Genomic DNA, 17,023 nt, shown 5'->3' on the forward strand with positions numbered 1-17,023 from the left:
CAGATACGTTCTTGACATTGAAGCCCACATTGTCCCCAGGAAGAGCCTCACTCAAAGCTTCATGGTGCATTTCAACAGACTTTACTTCAGTTGTAACATTGACTGGAGCAAAGGTGACCACCATCCCAGGTTTAAGAACACCAGTCTCGACTCGGCCCACAGGGACAGTACCAATACCACCAATTTTGTAGACGTCCTGGAGAGGCAGATGCAAAGGCTTGTCAGTTGGACGAGTTGGTGGCAGGATGCAATCCAGAGCTTCAAGCAGTGTGGTTCCACTGGCATTCCCATCTTTATGGGTGACTTTCCATCCCTTGAACCAAGGCATGTTAGCACTTGGCTCCAGCATGTTGTCACCGTTCCAACCAGAAATTGGCACAAATGCTACTGTGTCAGGGTTGTAGCCAGTTTTCTTAATGTAGGTGCTGACTTCCTTAACGATTTCCTCGTATCTCTTCTGGCTGTAGGGTGGCTCAGTGGAATCCATCTTGTTAACACCAATAATTAGTTGTTTTACACCCAGTGTGTAAGCCAGAAGGGCATGCTCACGGGTCTGCCCATTCTTGGAGATACCAGCTTCAAATTCACCAACACCAGCAGCAACAATCAGGACAGCACAGTCAGCCTGAGATGTGCCTCTAATCATGTTTTTGATAAAGTCTCTGTGTCCTGGGGCATCAATGATGGTCACCTAATACTTGCTGGTCTCGAATTTCCACAGGGAGATATCAATGGTGATACCACGTTCACGTTCAGCTTTCAGTTTATCCAAGACCCAGGCATACTTGAAGGAGCCCTTTCCTCCTCAAATTTTTCGATAGTTCTTTTGTCGATCCCACCACATTTGTAGATCAGATGACCAGTAGTGGTAGACTTGCCCGAATCTATGTGTCCAATGAAGACGATGTTGATGTGAGTCTTTTCCTTTCCCATTTTGGTTTAGGTTGAGTGGTGGTTTTCACGACACCTGTGTTTTGGCGGCAAACCCGTTGCGAAAAAAAAAGCTATTTTTGGACTTTCAGTTCTGTTCTATTGATCTATGTGTCTGTTTTTCTTTTTAAATTTTACTTAAATTCAATTTAGTTAATATATAGTGTATTATTAGTTTTAGAGGTAGAATTTAGTGATTCATCAGTTGCCTATAACACCTAGTGCCCATCACATGATGTGCCCTCCTTAATGCCCATCACCCAGTTACCCCATCCCCCACACTCCTCCCCTCCAGCAGCCCTCAGTTTGTTTCCTAGAGTTAAAATCTCTTATGGTTTGCCTCCCTCTCTGCTTTTATCTTACTTTATTTTTCCTTCCCTTTCCCTATGCTCATCTGTTTTGTTTCTTAAATTCCACATAGGAGTGAAATCATGTGATATTTTTCTTTCTCTGCCTGACTTGTTTCGCATAGCATAATACCCCCTAGTTCCATCCATGTCATTGAGGTTGACAAGATTTCATTCTTTTTGATGGCCAAGTAATATTCCATTGTATATACATAACACATCTTCTTTATCCATTCATCTGTCAGTGGACATCTTGGCTCTTTCCATAGTTTGGCTCTTGTGGACATTGCTGCTATAAACATTGGGGTGCATGTGCCCCTTCAATCACTATTTTTGTATCCTTTGGGTAAATACCTAGAAGTGCAATTGCTGGGTTATAGTGTAGTTCTATTTTTAACTTTTTGAGGAACTGCATACTGTTTTCCAGAGTGGCTGCACCAGTTTGCATTTCCACCAATAGTGTAAGAGGGTTCCCCATCCCTCACCATTATCTGTTGTTTCCTGAGTTGTTCATTTTGGCCATTCTGACCAGTGTGAGGTGATATCTCATTGTGGTTTTGATTTGTATTTTCCTGATGTCAAGTGATGTTGATCATTTTTTCATGTGTCTGTTGGCTATTTGTATGTCTTCTTTGGAGAAATGTCTGCTCATGTCTTCTGCCCATTTCTTGACTGGATTATTTGTTTTTTTGGGTGTTGAGTTTGATAAGTTCTTTATAGATCTTGGATACTAGCCCTTTATCCATAAATGTCATTTGCAAATATCTTCTCCCATTCTGTAGGTTGTCTTTTAGTTTTGTTGACTGTTTCTTTGCTGTGCAAAAGCTTTTTATCTTGATGAAGTCTCAGTAGTTCATTTTTGCTTTTGTTTCCCTTGCCTCTGGAGACCTGTTTAGCAAGAAGTGCTGCAGCCTAGGTCAAAGAGGTTGCTGCCTGTGTTCTCCTCAAGGATTTTGATGAATTCCTGTCTCACATTTAGGTCTTTCATCCATTTTGAGTTCATTTTTATGTATGATGTAAAAAAAAAAAAGGTCCAATTTCATTCTTCTACATGTGGCTGTCCAATTTTCCCACACTATTTGTTGAAGAGACAGTCTTTTTACCATTGGATATTTGGTTTGTTAAAGATTAGTTGACCGTAGAGTTGAGGGTCCATTTCTGGGCTCTCTATTCTGTTCCATTGATCTTTGTGTCTGTTTTTGTCCCAGTACCATACTGTCTTGATGATTACAGCTTTGTAATAGAGCTTGAAGTCTGGAATTGTGATGCCACCGGCTTCGGTTTTCTTTTTCAATATTACTGTGGCTATTTGGGGTCTTTTCTGGTTCCATACAAATTTTAGAGTTGTTTGTTCCAGCTCTGTCAAAAATGCTGGTGGTATTTTTATAGGGATTGCATTGAATGTGTAGATTGCTTTGGGTAGCATAAACATTTTAACAATATTCTTCCACTCCATGAACATGAGATTTTTCCTTTTTTGTGTGTGTCTTCCTCAGTTTCTTTCATAAATGTTCTATAATTTTCAGAGTACAAATCTTTCACTGATTTGGTTAGGTTTATTCTTAGGGATCTTATGGTTTTTGGTGCAATCTTACGGTTTTTGGTGCAATTATAAATAGGATTGATTCCTTGATTTTCTGCTGCTTCATTTTTAATGTATACGAATGCAACAGACTTCTGTGCATTGATTTTATGTCCTGCAACTTTGCTGAATTCCTATATCAGTTCTAGCAATTTTTTGCTGGGATCTTTTGGGTTTTCTACATAGAGTATCATGTCATTTTTGAAGAGTGAAAATTTGACTTCTTTGCTGATTTTGATGCCTTTTATTTCTTTTTGTTGTCTGATTGCTGTGGCTAGGACTTCTAATACTATGTTGAACAGCAGTGGTATGAGTGGACGTTCCTGACCTTAGGGGGAAAGCTCTCAGTTTTTCCCTGTTGAGGATGATATTCACTGTGGGTCTTTCATATATGGCTTTTCTGATGTTGAGATACATTCCCTCTACCCCTACATTGTGGAGGGTTTTTAATCAAGAAAGGATGCTGTATTTTGTCAAATGCTTTTTCTGCATCAGTTGAGAGGATCATATGGTTCTTATCCTTTCTTTTATTAATGTCGTGTCTCACATTGGTTTTCTAATTTTATTTTTTTTTTAAAGATTTTATTCATTTATTTGACACACAGAGATAGTGTGAGAGAGACAGAGCACAAGCAGGGGGAGCGACAGGCAGAGGGAGAGGGAGAAGCAGGTTCCCCGCTGAGCAGGGAACCCGATGCAGGGCTCGATCCCAGGACCCTGGGATCATGACCCGAGCCGAAGGCAGATGCTTAACCAACTGAGCCACCCAGGCGCCCCTCACATTGATTGATTTGCAGATGTTGAACCACCCCTGCAGCCCAGGCATAAATCCCACTTGGTCATGGGGTCATGGTGAATAATCCTTTTAATATACTGTTGGATCCTATTAGCTAGTCTCTTGGTGAGAATTTTTGCATCCATGTTCATCAGGGATATTGGCGTGTAGTTCTCTTTTTTAGTGGAGTCTTTAGTTTTGGGATCAAGGTAATGCTGGCCTCATAGAAGGAGTTTGGAAGTTTTCTTTCCATTTCTATTTTTGGAACAGTTTCAGAAGTATTGGTGTTCTTAAAATGTTTGGTAGAATTCCCCTGGGAAGCCATCTGGCCTTGGACTCTGTTGGGAGATTTTTGATTACTGCTTCAATTTCCTTGCTGGTTATGGGTCTGTTTGGGTTTTCTGTTACTTCCTGTTTCAGTTTTGGTAGTTTATATGATTCTAGGAATTTAGCTGTTTCTTCCAGATTGCCCTTTTGTTGGCATATAATTGCTCATAATACGTTCTTATATTTGTATTTCTGTGGTGTTGGTTGTGATTTCTCCTCTTTCATTCATGATTTTATTAATTTGGCCCTTTCTCTTTTCTTTTTGAGAAGTCTGGCTAGGGGTTTATCAGTCTTGTTAATTCTTCAAAAGAACCAACTCCTAGTTTCGTTTATCTGTTCTTTTTTATTATTATTATTTCTATATTATTGATTTCTGCTCTGATCTTTATTATGTTCCTTCTCCTGATGGATTTAGGCTTTATTTGCTATTCTTTTTTCAGCTCCTTTAGGTATAAGGTTAGGTTGTGTATTTGAGACTTTTATTGCTTCTTGAGGAAGGCCTGTATTGCTATATAAACTTCCCTCTTAGGACTGTCCTTGCTGCATCCCAGAAGTTTTGAATTGTCATGTTTTCATTTTCATTTGAGTCCATGTATTTTTTTTAATTCTTCATTAATTTCCTGGTTGACCCATTCATTCTGTAGTATGATGTTCTTTAACCTCCATGTATTTGTGGTCCTTTCATATTTTTTTCTTGTGGTTGACTTCAAGTTTCATAGCACTGTGGTCTGAAAATATGCATGGTATGATTTCAGTCTTTTTGTACCCATTGAGTCCTGTTTTGTGACCCAGTATGTGATCTATTCTGGAGAATGTTCCCTGTGCACTTGAAAAAAATGTATATTCTGCTTTAGAATGAAATGTTCTGAATATATCATTTAAATCCATCTGGTCCAGTGTGTCATTCAAAGCCCTTGTTTCCTTGTTGATCTTCTGCTTAGATGATCTGTCCATTGCTGTGAGTGGAGTGTTAAAGTCCCCTACTATTACTGTATTATTATCAATGAGTTTCTATAAATTTGTTATTAATTGATTTATATATTTGGCTGATCCCAAGTTAGGGGCATAAATATTTACAATTATTCTTGTTCTATTCATCTATTCTTGTTGGATAGACCCCTTTATTATGATATAGTGTCCTTCTTCAGGACTTATTACAGTCTTTGGTTTAAGATCTAATTTGATGTAAGGATGACTACTCCAGCTTTCTTTTGATGTCCATTAGCATGATAAATTTTTCTCCACCCTATCACTTTCAATTTGGATGAGTCTTTGGATCTAAAGGGAGTGTCTTGTAAACAGCATATTGATGAGTTTTGTGGTTTTTTTTTTTTATCCATTCTGATACCCTGTGTCTTTTTATGGGAGCATTGAGTCCATTTACATTCAGAGTAATTGTTGAAAGATATGAATTTAGTGCCATTGTGTTACCTGTAAGTCACTGTTCCTATAGATTGTCTCTGTTCCTTTCTGGTTTTTGTTACTTTTGGTCTCTCTTTACTCTCAAAGGGTCCCCTTTAATATTTTTTTGCAGTGCTAGTTTAGTGTTCACGAATTCCTTTAGTTTTTATCTTAGAAACTGTTGATCTCTCCTTCTGTTATGAATGACAGCCTTGCTTGATTAAGTATCCTGGGCTGTATATTTTTCCCATTTAGCATGTTGAATATATCATGCCAGTCCTTTCTGGCCTGCCAGGTCTCTGTGGACAGGTCTGCTTCTAGTCTCATGTGTCCACCCTTGTAGGTTAAGGACTTCTTGTCTTGATCTGCTTTCAGGATTTTGTCTTTATCTTTGTAATTTGCAAGTTTTACAATAATATATTGTGGTGTTGACCTATATATATGTGTATATATAAATATATATATATTCATTATTTTTTTTAGGGGAGTTCTCTGTGGCTCTTGGACTTGAATGCCTGTTTCCTTCTCCAGATTAGGGAAGTTCTTAGCTATAATTTGTTCAAATAAAACTTCTCCCTTTTCCCCCTCTTCTTCTTCTGGGACTCCTATAATATGGATATTATTTCGCTTTATGGAATCGCTGAGTTCCCTAAGTCTACCTTTGTGATGTAATACTTTTCTTTCCCCCTTCTTTTCACCTTCATTATTTTCCATAATTTTATCTTCTATATCACTGATTTGCTCTTCTGTTTCGTTCATCTGCATTTTTATGGTCTCCACTTGGGATTGCATCTTGGTTAAAGCATTTTTAATTCTGACCTCAGAGATTTTTACTTTTTTTCTCTCTACAGTAAGGGATTCTCTAGTGTCTTCTGTACTTTATTCAAGCCCAGCTAGTATCTTTATACTCGTTTTAAATTCTAGTTCAGACATCTTACTTATATCTGTATTGATTAAATCCCTGGCAGGGAGTACTACCTCCTGTTCTTTCTTTTGGGGTGAATTTCTTAATCTCATCATTTTGTCCAGAAAAGAAAGGAAGGGAGGAAAAGACAAAACAAAACAAAAAAACAATAACAACAACAACACCACTACCAACAAAAACTTCAGGAAATGTTTCTGGTATATGCTGTGTACACTCTGCTGTTGCGTTTTGGCTGCTCTTTCCCACTGGTCCATCCTCTACAGAGTTCCTCCTTGCTTGTAGTGGGGAGTGTTTGGACCTTTAACTAGGTGTGCTTTGATTTGTCTGTTAAGCCTGGAAAAGTAAAGAGGGGGAAAAAAAAAAAGCCGGATCCAAGACAAGAGAAAAGGAAAAGGAACAAAAATGCAAACAGACAAAAATAAACTTGATTCCAAAGGAAAAGAAAGAAAAAAGAATAAGGAAAGAAGAATAGGAAAAAAAATAAGCCTGATCTGAAAAATAAGAGAAGGAAACAAACAAACCAACCAAGTGAACAAAAAATTATAAGCCTAATACCAAAAAAATAGAGAAAAAAGGAAAAGGTATATAAAATAAAGGATAAAAAATTAAAAATAAATAAAATATAAAAAATTTAAAAATAAGAAAAAAGAAAAAGCAAGCCTGGTCCTACTTCCACGAGAAGCTGACATTGGAGCCCTTTTTAATCAGTAGACTTGGTACATGGGGGGGCCTGTGTTGGTCTTCCGAGGGAGAGGCCTGTTGGACTGGCTCACAAGCTGACTTGCCCTAGTAAAGATACCCCTGCCAGGTACAGGGTGCGGGCTTTAGTGTAGGGGACCCCAGCCTCCACTGAAGGTACTGTGTTGCTCTCTGAAGCCCACCTGTGCTGGCGGGCGGGGGAAGGAGGAGTGGTGGCAGAGGAAGATGGCGGCATCCTGCCCTCTCATCCGGGTGGGGAACTTCTGGCCACTGTTCAGGAGGCCCTCACAGGAAGGCAAACAATATCCTGTGTCCTGGACTTTCAGCACATCCTTGCCCGTAACCTGTCTGTTCCTGGGGCCATTGGCATGCCCAGCACCACAGATCTCCTGTATTTTATCTCTCGACAGTGGCTGGGATACAAAACTCCACATTTTAAAGGACCTGGCAAGGTGCAGACCGAATCCCCTCCCCTAGAGGAGAGCCTCGAGGCCCACCCAGCACCATCCTGTCCCAGAAAAGCAGTTGCACAGTGCGCTCGGAGGCTGGAGTTTATCGTGCTGCACAGTGGAAAGCTGCAACCGGGTTATCTGCCATCTGCATGCGACTCAGTCTCCTACTTTGTTCTGTCCCAGAAAAGCAGTCACACACAGGCTTGAGTCTATTGTGGCAGACAGCGAAAAGCAGCGCCCAGGTTATCTGCAGTCTGTCCGTGTGTCTGCTCTCTGCTCAGTTCTGTCCCAGAAAAGCAGCTGCTCAGCATGCGCATGGGGGTTTAAGTCTATTGTGGCTCACAGTAAAAAGCTGCTACAATGTTCTCTGCCCTCTGCATGCACCTCTGTCCCTGTTGTTGAGTGCCACTCAACGGCTCCCAGCTGACCTTTTGTCCTTGGAGAGGCAAAATGCGCTCTTCCAAATGTATTCCGGGAAGGGGAGTGATCTCCCCCAGTGTGACCCAGGGCATCTTTTCAGTGCTGCTTATTGTGCCATCCCTACCTGCTGTACTCTCTCTTGCTCTCTCCCTCTCCCTGACTTTGCACCGAGGAAAGGGTTCCTTTCCCTTTGCAGTCCCGTGGCTTGCCTCTCCCCTAGTTCATGGCTCCGAACCTCACATCTGCTATGTTCTCTCCCTCCAACTGTGCAGATTGTTTTCTTAATCTTCAGATAGTATTCCTAGTTGTTCAAAATCGTTGGATGTTGATCTAGCTGTTTGAGGGATGAGGCCAAGCCTAGGGTTTCACTGCTATTCTGCCATTTTAACCCCAGAACCCTATGTGTCCGTTTTTGTGCCCATATCATGCTGTTTTGATTACTACGGCTTTGTAGTATAACTTGAAATCTGGAATTGTGATACCTCCATTTTTGTTTTTCTTTTTCATGATTGCTTTAGCTATTTGGGGTCTTTCATGGGTCCATAAAAATTTGAAGATTGTTCTAGTTCTGTGGAAAATGTATTTTGATAGGCATTGCATTAAATCTTTAGATTGCTTTAGGTAGTATGTATATGAGCATGGAATATCTTTAGTTTGTGTCATCTTTAATTTCTTTCATCAGTGTATTATAGTTTTCAGAGTGCAGGTCTTTCACCTCCTTGGTTAAGTTTATTCCTGCATATTTTTTTTTAAAGATTTATTTACTTATTTGTCAGAGAGAGAGAGCACAAGCAGGGGGAAAAGCAGGCAGAGGGAGAAGCAGGCTCCCCACTGAGCAAGGAGCCCGATATGGGACTCGATCCCAGGACCCTGGGATCATGACCTGAACCGAAGGCAGACGCTTAATGACTGAGCCACCCAGGCATCCCTATTCCTGCATATTTTAAAAATTATTTTTGGTGCAGTTATAATTGGGATTATTCCTTAATGTCTCTTTCTGCTGCTTTATTACAAGTGTCTAGAAATGCAGTAGATATCTATACATTGATTTTTTTATCCTTTGACCTCACTGAATTCATCTATCAGTTTTAGTAGTTTTCTGGTGGAGACTTTAGGGTTTTCTACATACAGTATCATGTCATTTGCAAATAGTGAAAGTTTTACTTCTTCCTTACTCATTTAGATGCCTCTTCTTTCTTTTTCTTGTATGATTTCTGTGGCTAGGATGTCCAGACTATGTTGAACAAAAGTGGTAAGAGTGGACATCTGTATTTTGTTCCTGATGTTAGTGGAAAAGCTCTCAGTATTTCTCCGCTGAGTATGATCTTAGCTGTGGGTTTTTCATATATGGCCTTTATTATGTTGAGGTATGTTCCCTGTAAACGAGTTTTCATCACAAATGGATGTTGTATATTGTCAAATGTCTTTTCTGCATTTATTGAGATGATCATATACTTTTTATCCTTCCAGTTGTTGATGTGATGTATCACATTGATTATTTTGTGAATATGGAACCACCCTTGCCTCCCAGGAATAAGTCCCACTTGCTCGTGGTGAATGACTTTTTAAATGTATTGTTGGATTCAGTTTGCTAATATTTTGTTGAGGATTTTTGCATCTGTGTTCATCAGAGATATGGGTTTGTAGTTCTCTTTTTTGTAGTGTCTTTGTTTTTGGTATCAGGGTAATGCTGGCCTCATAGAATGAATTTGGAAGTTTTCCTTGCTCTTTTATTTTTTTGGAATAGTTTAAAAGAATAGGTATTATCCCTTCTTTAAATGTTTGGTAGAATTCCCCTTGAAGCTGTCTGGTGCTGGACTTTTGTTCAGAGTTTTTTGATTATTGATTCAATTTCATTGCTGATAATTGGTCTGTTCAAATTTTGTATTTCTTCCTGGTTCAGTTTTGGGTGGTTGTATGTTTCTAGGAATTTATCCATTTCTTCTAGGTTGCCCATTTGTTGGCATATAATTTTTCATAATATTCTCTTACAGGTTCTCTTTCATTTCTGATTTTGAGTCCTCTTTTTTTTTTTTTTTTGCTTGTTGAGTCTGGCTAAAGGTTTATCAATTTTGTTGACCATTTCAAGGAACCAGCTTCTCGTTTCATTGATGTATTCTATTTTTTTTTTTTAGTTTCTATTTAACTTATTTCTGCTATAATCTTATTATTTCCTTTCTTCTACTGATTTTTTTACTTTGTTCCTCTTTTTCTGTCTCTGGTAGGTGTAAGTTTGGGTTTGTTTGAGATTTTTCTTCCTTCTTGAGGTAGGCTTGTATTGCTATAAACTTAGAACAGCTTTTCTGTATTCCAGTGGTTTTTGACTGTTGTATATTCATTTTCTTTTGTCTCCATGTGTTTTTTGACTTCCTCTTTGATTTCTTGGTTGACCCATTCATTGTTGAGTAGCAGGTTATTTAACCTCGATGTACTTTTGTTCTTTCCAGATTTTTTCTTGTGATTAATTTCTAGTTTCATAGTGTTGTGGTCTGAAAAGATGAATGATATAACTTTAGTCTTTTTGAATTTGTTCATACTCGATTTGTCACCTAACATGGTATCTATTCTGGATAACATTTCATGTGCACTTGAATGTATATTCTGCTGTTTTGGATAGCATGTTCTGAATATATCTGTTATATCCATTTGGTCCAATGTGTCATTCAAAGCCACTTGTTGATTTTCTGTTTGGATGATCTATTGAGATAAGTGGGGTGTCGATGTCCCCTCCTATTGTATTACCATCAGTTACTTCCTTATGTTTGCTAATAGGTACCTTATGTATTTGAGTGCTCCCATGTTAGGTGCATAAATATTTACAATTGTTATATCTTCTTGTTCCCTTTATGAATATGTAGTGTCCTTTATCTCTTGTTACAGTCTTTGTTTTGTAGTCTATTTTGTTTGAAGCCTACTAAGTATCACTGCCCTGGGTTTCTTTTCATCTTCATTTGTATGATAAATGTTTTTCCATCCCTTCCTTCACTTTCTTTTTTGTTTGTTTATTTTTAAAGTAGGCTCCATGCCCAGCATGAAGCCCAGTGCAGGGCTTGAACTCATGACCCTGAGATCAAGACCTCAGCTGAGATCAAGAGTCAGATGCTTAACCAACTGAGCACCCAGGCACTTTCATCCTTTCACTTTCAATCTGCATGTGTCTTTAGGTCTGAGATGAATCTCCTATAGGCAGCGTATAGGTCTTGCTTTTTTATTCATTCCATCACCTTATGTCTTTTGATCAGAAAGTTTAGTCTATATCCAAAGTAATTATCGATAGATATGTACTTATTGCCATTTTGTTGTTTTATGGTTATTTTAAAAAAATATTATTTGACAGAGAGAGAGAGACAGCGAGAGAGGGAACACAAGCAGGCTTCATTTGGAGCAGGGAGCCTGATGTGGGGCTCGATCCCAGGACCCTGGGATCATGACCTGAGCCGAAGGCAGCTGCTTAATGACTGAGCCACCCAGGGGCCCCAGTTTTATGGTTATTTTTATAGTTCTTTTCCTTTTCTCTCTTGTTCTCTTCTTTCATGGTTTGCTGGCTTTCTTTAGTGCTTGGATTCCTTTTCTTTATTTTTTGCATATCTATTATAGGTTTTTGATTTGTGGTTACCATTAGGTTTATATATAACATCTTGTGTGTATAACAGTTTATATTAAGTTGATACTGGCTTAAGTTTGAACCCATTCTGAAAGCAATAAATTTTTACTCTTCTCCCAACCCCTACATTTCAGATATATAGTGTCATTGTTTGTTTTTATTTTTTTCCATTGAGGCATTTTATTTGCACGTATGTACTACATCCCTAGAAAAAGAATCCCAGGATTTTCCCTCCTTTGTGTTTTTGTCTTGCTTCTTCATGGTCCATGATGCCAGCTGAGGTTGTCAGTACAGTGAAACCAAACTGGCAGGATGGGAGCAGGTTATTCTGCCATTTTTCTAGATCTTTCAGTTGTACATCAAATCTGGGGCTGATCACTCCACACTTGTTTAACCTATGAGGTTCACAACAATTTTCCCCACTCTGTGATCATCAGTGATTTCAAATTCACCAATGTAACCATGCTTCATCATCACAGTGAGAAACTGGATGATGACTTTGGAGCATGGCCTAATAAGAACCTGGCGTTTGCCTCTGTTTTCAGCATTGTTAATGCTCTTGAGAGCATCTTCCAGGACATTCATGCGCACTATTATGGTGGCACAGAAAGTTGGTGGAAAGAGGACAGGAGGGGTGAGTGCACAGTTATGAAAAGCAGGTGGCCTATTGCTATAGTGTCATTGTTAAAATACTTTTATGACTCTCTTCACCGATTTTTACAGATATACTTAATTTTACTGCTTTTGTGCCTTCTGCTTTTCTTACTTCTGTTTATGGTCTTTTCTTTCCACTCAATCCCCTTTAACATTTCTTGTAAGACTTGGTTTAGTGGTGGTGAATTTCTTTAACTTTTGTTCATCTGGAAACTCTATCTCTCCTTCTATTCTGAATGATGGCCTTGCAGGTTAGAGTACTCTTGGTTGCATATTTTTGTTTGTTTGTTTCAGCACTTTGAATATATCATGTTACTTTCTTCTGGCCTGCAAAATTTCTGCTGAAAAATTAGCTGATAGACTTAAGTGGTTTCGTTTGTATGTAACTGTTTTCTCTTGTTGCTTTTAAAATTCCCTCTTTATAATTACTTATTGCCACTTTAATTACCCTGTGTCTTTGTGTGGGCCTCCTTGGGTTGATTTTGTTGGCGGCTTTCTGTGCGTGCTAGATCTGGATATTTGTTTCCTTCTCCAGATTTGGGTTGGTTTCAGATATTTTTTTTTTGCAAATTTTCTGTTCCCTTCTTTCTCTTTTCTCCTTCTGTGATCCTTATAATGCAAACATTGTTACACTTGATGGTGTCACTGAGTTCCCTTAATCTATGCTCATTTTGGGGGGGCACCTGGGTGGCTCAGTTGATTAAGTGTCTGACTTCAGCTCAAGTCATGATCTCAGGGTCCTGGGCTCAAGCTCTTTGTTGGACTCCCCACTCAGCAGGAAGTCTGTTTCTCCCTCTCCCTCTGCCCCTTTTCCTCCCCCTGCTTGTGCTCCCTCTGTCTCTCTTTCTCAAGTAAATAAATAAAATCTTTAAAAAAAAAATCTTTTCTCATTTTTTATTATTTTTCTTTCTCCTGTTCAGTTTGATTTTTATTATTCTGTTTCCCAGCTCACTGATCTGTTCTTTTGCTCCCTCTAGCTACAATTTATTCCCTCTAGTGTATTTTTAAATTCAGTTATTGTGTTCGTCATTTCTGATTCATGCTTTTTTAAGTTTTCTCTCTTTGTTGAAGTTCTTGGGGTTCTCTCTTTTCTCAAGTCCAGTGAGAATCTTTGTGACCATTACTTTAAATTCTTTATCAGGCATGTTACTTATCTCTGTTTCATTTGGCTATCTTTTATTTTGTCCTATTCTTTAATTTGGGACATATTCCTCTGTCTCCTCATTTTGCCAGGCTCTCTGTGTCTATGTGTTATGAAAGCCAACTACATCTCCTGCTATTCAAGTAGTGGCCTTTTGAAGAGGAGGACCGGTAGTGGCCTATACTGCAATGTCGCCTGTTCCCTAGAACCAGGTGCTTCAGGGGTATCTCCTAAGTGTGCACTGTACTTCCTGTTGTGGTTGAGTTCTGTTTGCCTTCAGTACGATCATCAGCAATGGCCTTGTTTGCTTGTTGTGGGCAAGGTTTAGTCCCCATGCTGTAAGGGGCCAGTCTGTGGTCACCTCGGGCTTGAGTTGGGTCAGACCAGATGTCTGCACTCAGCTTGTTTGTTAGAACTACAGTTGCAGTGAAGTGCAGAACACTCTCCCTGCATTGTCCCTTGGAAGGCTTTGTTGGTGGGCAGGGCCTACAGTAAGACCAGATGTTTGCCCCAGTTTCTCTGTTGGAGGTTGCAGTGACCCTGAACTACTGAGTGCTCTCTGTGTGCTGCCCTCTGTGAGGTTTTTGTTGGTGGTTGGGGCCAGTAGTCAGATTATATGTCTGCCCCCAGCCTTGGGCCACAGTTGGACTGGTGTGTGTGGTTAGCTTCTCCTCTCCCCAGGGCAGGAGTTACTTTGGAGTGGTGCTGGCCACTAGGCTGCTTGCACAATGCCATGTCTTTGGCACCTCCTTGGATAGACTCCTGTCTAGTGGGGAGAGTTAGATGACATGTGTGTGGTTAGCTTCTCCTCTCCCCAGGGCAGGAGTTACTTTGGAGTGGTGCTGGCCACTAGGCTGCTTGCACAATGCCATGTTTTTGGCACCTCCTTGGATAGACTCCTGTCTAGTGGGGAGAGTTAGATGACATGGATCTGCAGGAGAAAGTGGGGGTGTGGTGCACTGTTAGCAAGCTGGTGGAAAATATTTGGGCTGCTTTCCACAAGTGTCAGTGAATGTAGACTGGTGGGCAGGAGAAAGAAGTGGTACCAGCTAGCTCCTTTGTTCTTAGATAAGCTTCACAAAGGAACTTGCCCTTCCTGTGCAGGCTCTGAGACCAGCAAAGAATTCTTTCGGGATACACCAGGTGCCTCAGAAACTTCTGCTTCTATGCTGTAACTTGGCAGGGTTTTTGTCATGCTGTCTTTTTAATGCCAAGGACACAGTTTTCTATAGCCCTTTGGCTCTTGCAGAGCCAAGCCTGCTTATTTTTGATGTTCCTGGTGTTTAGCCCCACTGATTGTAAAAACTTGCAAAGTTAAGCCCCTCTAGTTTCAGAGTCAAATGTTATGGGGATTCATCTTCCCAATGCAGGTCCCCCATGCCTGGGGTGACTGATAGGGGATTTGCTCCTCCTCTTCTTCATGCCTGCATTGTCCCTCCCACCTGCAGTCAGTCTTGCTGGTCAGTTTGTTTCCTGATTGTGTCTCTAGCCTTCCTACCATTTTTTGATGTGGCCTCCTCTCTACAATTAACTGTGGAAAGCCTAATCTGCCAATCTTCCCATCATTTTCTGGGTTAGTTACACTGATGTGGGTGTTATCTTGGTGTGTCTGTGGGGGCAAGATGAGACTAGGATCCTCCCACTCCACTGTCTTCCCCAGCATTTGACATTTTAAGTATTATGTGCCATAATGTGGACCTCCTTGGGTTCATCTTGTTTGGGACTCTCTGTGTTTCTTGGATTTGGATGTCTATTTCCATCTTCAGATTAGGAAAGTTTTCTGTTATTATTTCCTCTAATAACTTTTTTTATACCTTTCTCTCTCTCATTCACCTGGGACTCCTATAATGTTTGTTCACTTCATGTTGTCCAAGAGATCTCTTACTCTATCCTCAGTTTTTTTTTTTTAAGTTCTCTTTACTGTTCAGCTTTTGTGCTTTCTATTACCCTTTCTTCTAGTTCACTGATACATTCTTCTGCATTTTCTAATTTACTCTCAAGTCCTCTAGTGTGTTTTTCATTTCAGTTATGGTATTCTTTAACTCTGATTGGTTCTTTTTAATATTTTCTATCTCTATATTGACAGACTACTGAGTTCCCTCTTTGCTCCAGTCCAGTATGTTTACAATTATTACTTTAAATTCTTTACTAGGCATCTTGCTTATCTTTGTTTCATTTAGTTGTTTTTCTGAAGGTTTTTCCTGTTCTTTCTTTTGGAACATATTTTTCTGTCTCCCCATTTTGCTTGACTTTCTGTGTTTATGTGTATGGATTAGGCAGAAAGACTACTTCTAACCTTGAAGGAATGTTTTTGTGTATGGTGTCCTCTATGTAGACTGTGTGTCCCTGGTGACTATTGGTGGCTGGCTGGAGCTGTGGCAGTATATGCTAGTTACTGTTTGAAACTGTGGCTTTTTATGGAATAAATAAATAAGCCCAAAAAGAATTTTAAAAAGACAAGACAAATTTTAAAAACTTAAAAACATAAAAATAAAGATAATTTTTAAATAAAATTTATACATGTAGCTTATTTTCTGTGCCCCAGCACCACAGAGGCTGGGGCACAGAAAATAATGTTATGGGGAGTCATCTTCCCAATGCAGGTCCCCCATGCCTGGGGTGACTGATATGGGATTTGCTCCTCCTCCTCTTCATGCCTGCAGTGTCCCTCCCTCCTGCAGTCAGTCTTGCTGGTCAGTTTATAGACTCTGGGTTCACTGAGGTTGTGAGCTCACTGTGAGCCAGATCCCTTACTGGTCTGGGCTTTTAAGGTGGAAGGAGAGAGAGCATTCCCACATCTCCTTGGCCTTTTTAAACCTTGGATTTTTTTTTTTTTTTTTTTTTTTTTTGGTGCCCCAGTGCAATTGGAACTAGTGTGGTCTTGTGGATCCTGGGCTTGCTGAGGTCACAAGCTTGCTGTGACAATTGGATCTGCCCATTATCATGTCCAAATACTTATCTAGTCTAGGCTTTGTTGTCTAGCTTATATACTAGTTCCTCTTTTAAACTGCAGGTTTTTGTTTGTGCCCAAGGACAAAGGAATCTGTTTCCAGTTCCTCAGTACTATCCCTTCCCACTGCCATTTGCAGTATCCTGGGGGTGGGGGTTATCTTTGTTACCACATCTCTGTTTATATTGCTGTTCTCCCATTCATCTCTCTCTTTTTGGTTTTCAGAAGCTCTTCAGTCAGCCTTCAGTTTTTCTTCAGGAGGAATTTTTCTATTAATAGGTATAACTTGGTGTATTCTGTGGAGGAAGTGAGTTCAGGGTCTTCCTGTATCACCATCATGGACTGGAATGTCTTTTTTTTTTTTTTTTTTTAAGATATTTATTTGAGAGAGAGAATGAGAGAGAGAGAGCATGAGAGGGGGGAGGGCCAGAGGGAGACAGCAGACTCCCTGCTGAGCAGGGAGCCCAATGCGGGACTCCATCCTGGGACTCCAGGATCATGACCTGAGCTGAAGGCAGTCACTTAACCAACTCTGCCACCCCGGTGCCTGGACTGGAATGTCTTAATTGTGTTTTATCCCCTTTTCTTGTTTAAGTTAGTGCTTTGTATATTTTATTGGGAATTGATATCCTACCAGTATTGAATCTTTCCATCTGTGAACGTGTAATATTTGCCATGCATTTAGATCTTTAATTTCGCTTAGAAATGTTTTGTTGTTTTCAGTGCACAAGTCTTAATGTTTTTTTCTGTTAAGTTTATTATTTTATTATGCTTCTTCTGTTAAATTTATTATATTTCTTCTGTTAAATTTATTCC

General features: G+C 39.8%; 1 protein-coding gene and 1 pseudogene across 19 annotated transcripts in view; one reads left to right on the top strand and one right to left on the bottom strand.

Annotated features, from left to right (window-relative positions):
- The window catches only part of C2CD6 (C2 calcium dependent domain containing 6), a 146,015-nt gene that overhangs the window by 7,948 nt on the left and 121,044 nt on the right, over window positions 1-17,023 (top strand). The window lies entirely within an intron of this gene.
- LOC112840165 (small ribosomal subunit protein uS8-like) lies at window positions 11,668-12,080 on the bottom strand (annotated as a pseudogene).

Source organism: Callorhinus ursinus, unplaced genomic scaffold (genome assembly GCF_003265705.2).
Source record: "Callorhinus ursinus isolate GAN/ISIS: 27379988/994484 unplaced genomic scaffold, GSC_fseal_2.0 scaffold2, whole genome shotgun sequence".
NCBI classification, from domain to species: Eukaryota; Metazoa; Chordata; class Mammalia; order Carnivora; family Otariidae; genus Callorhinus; species Callorhinus ursinus.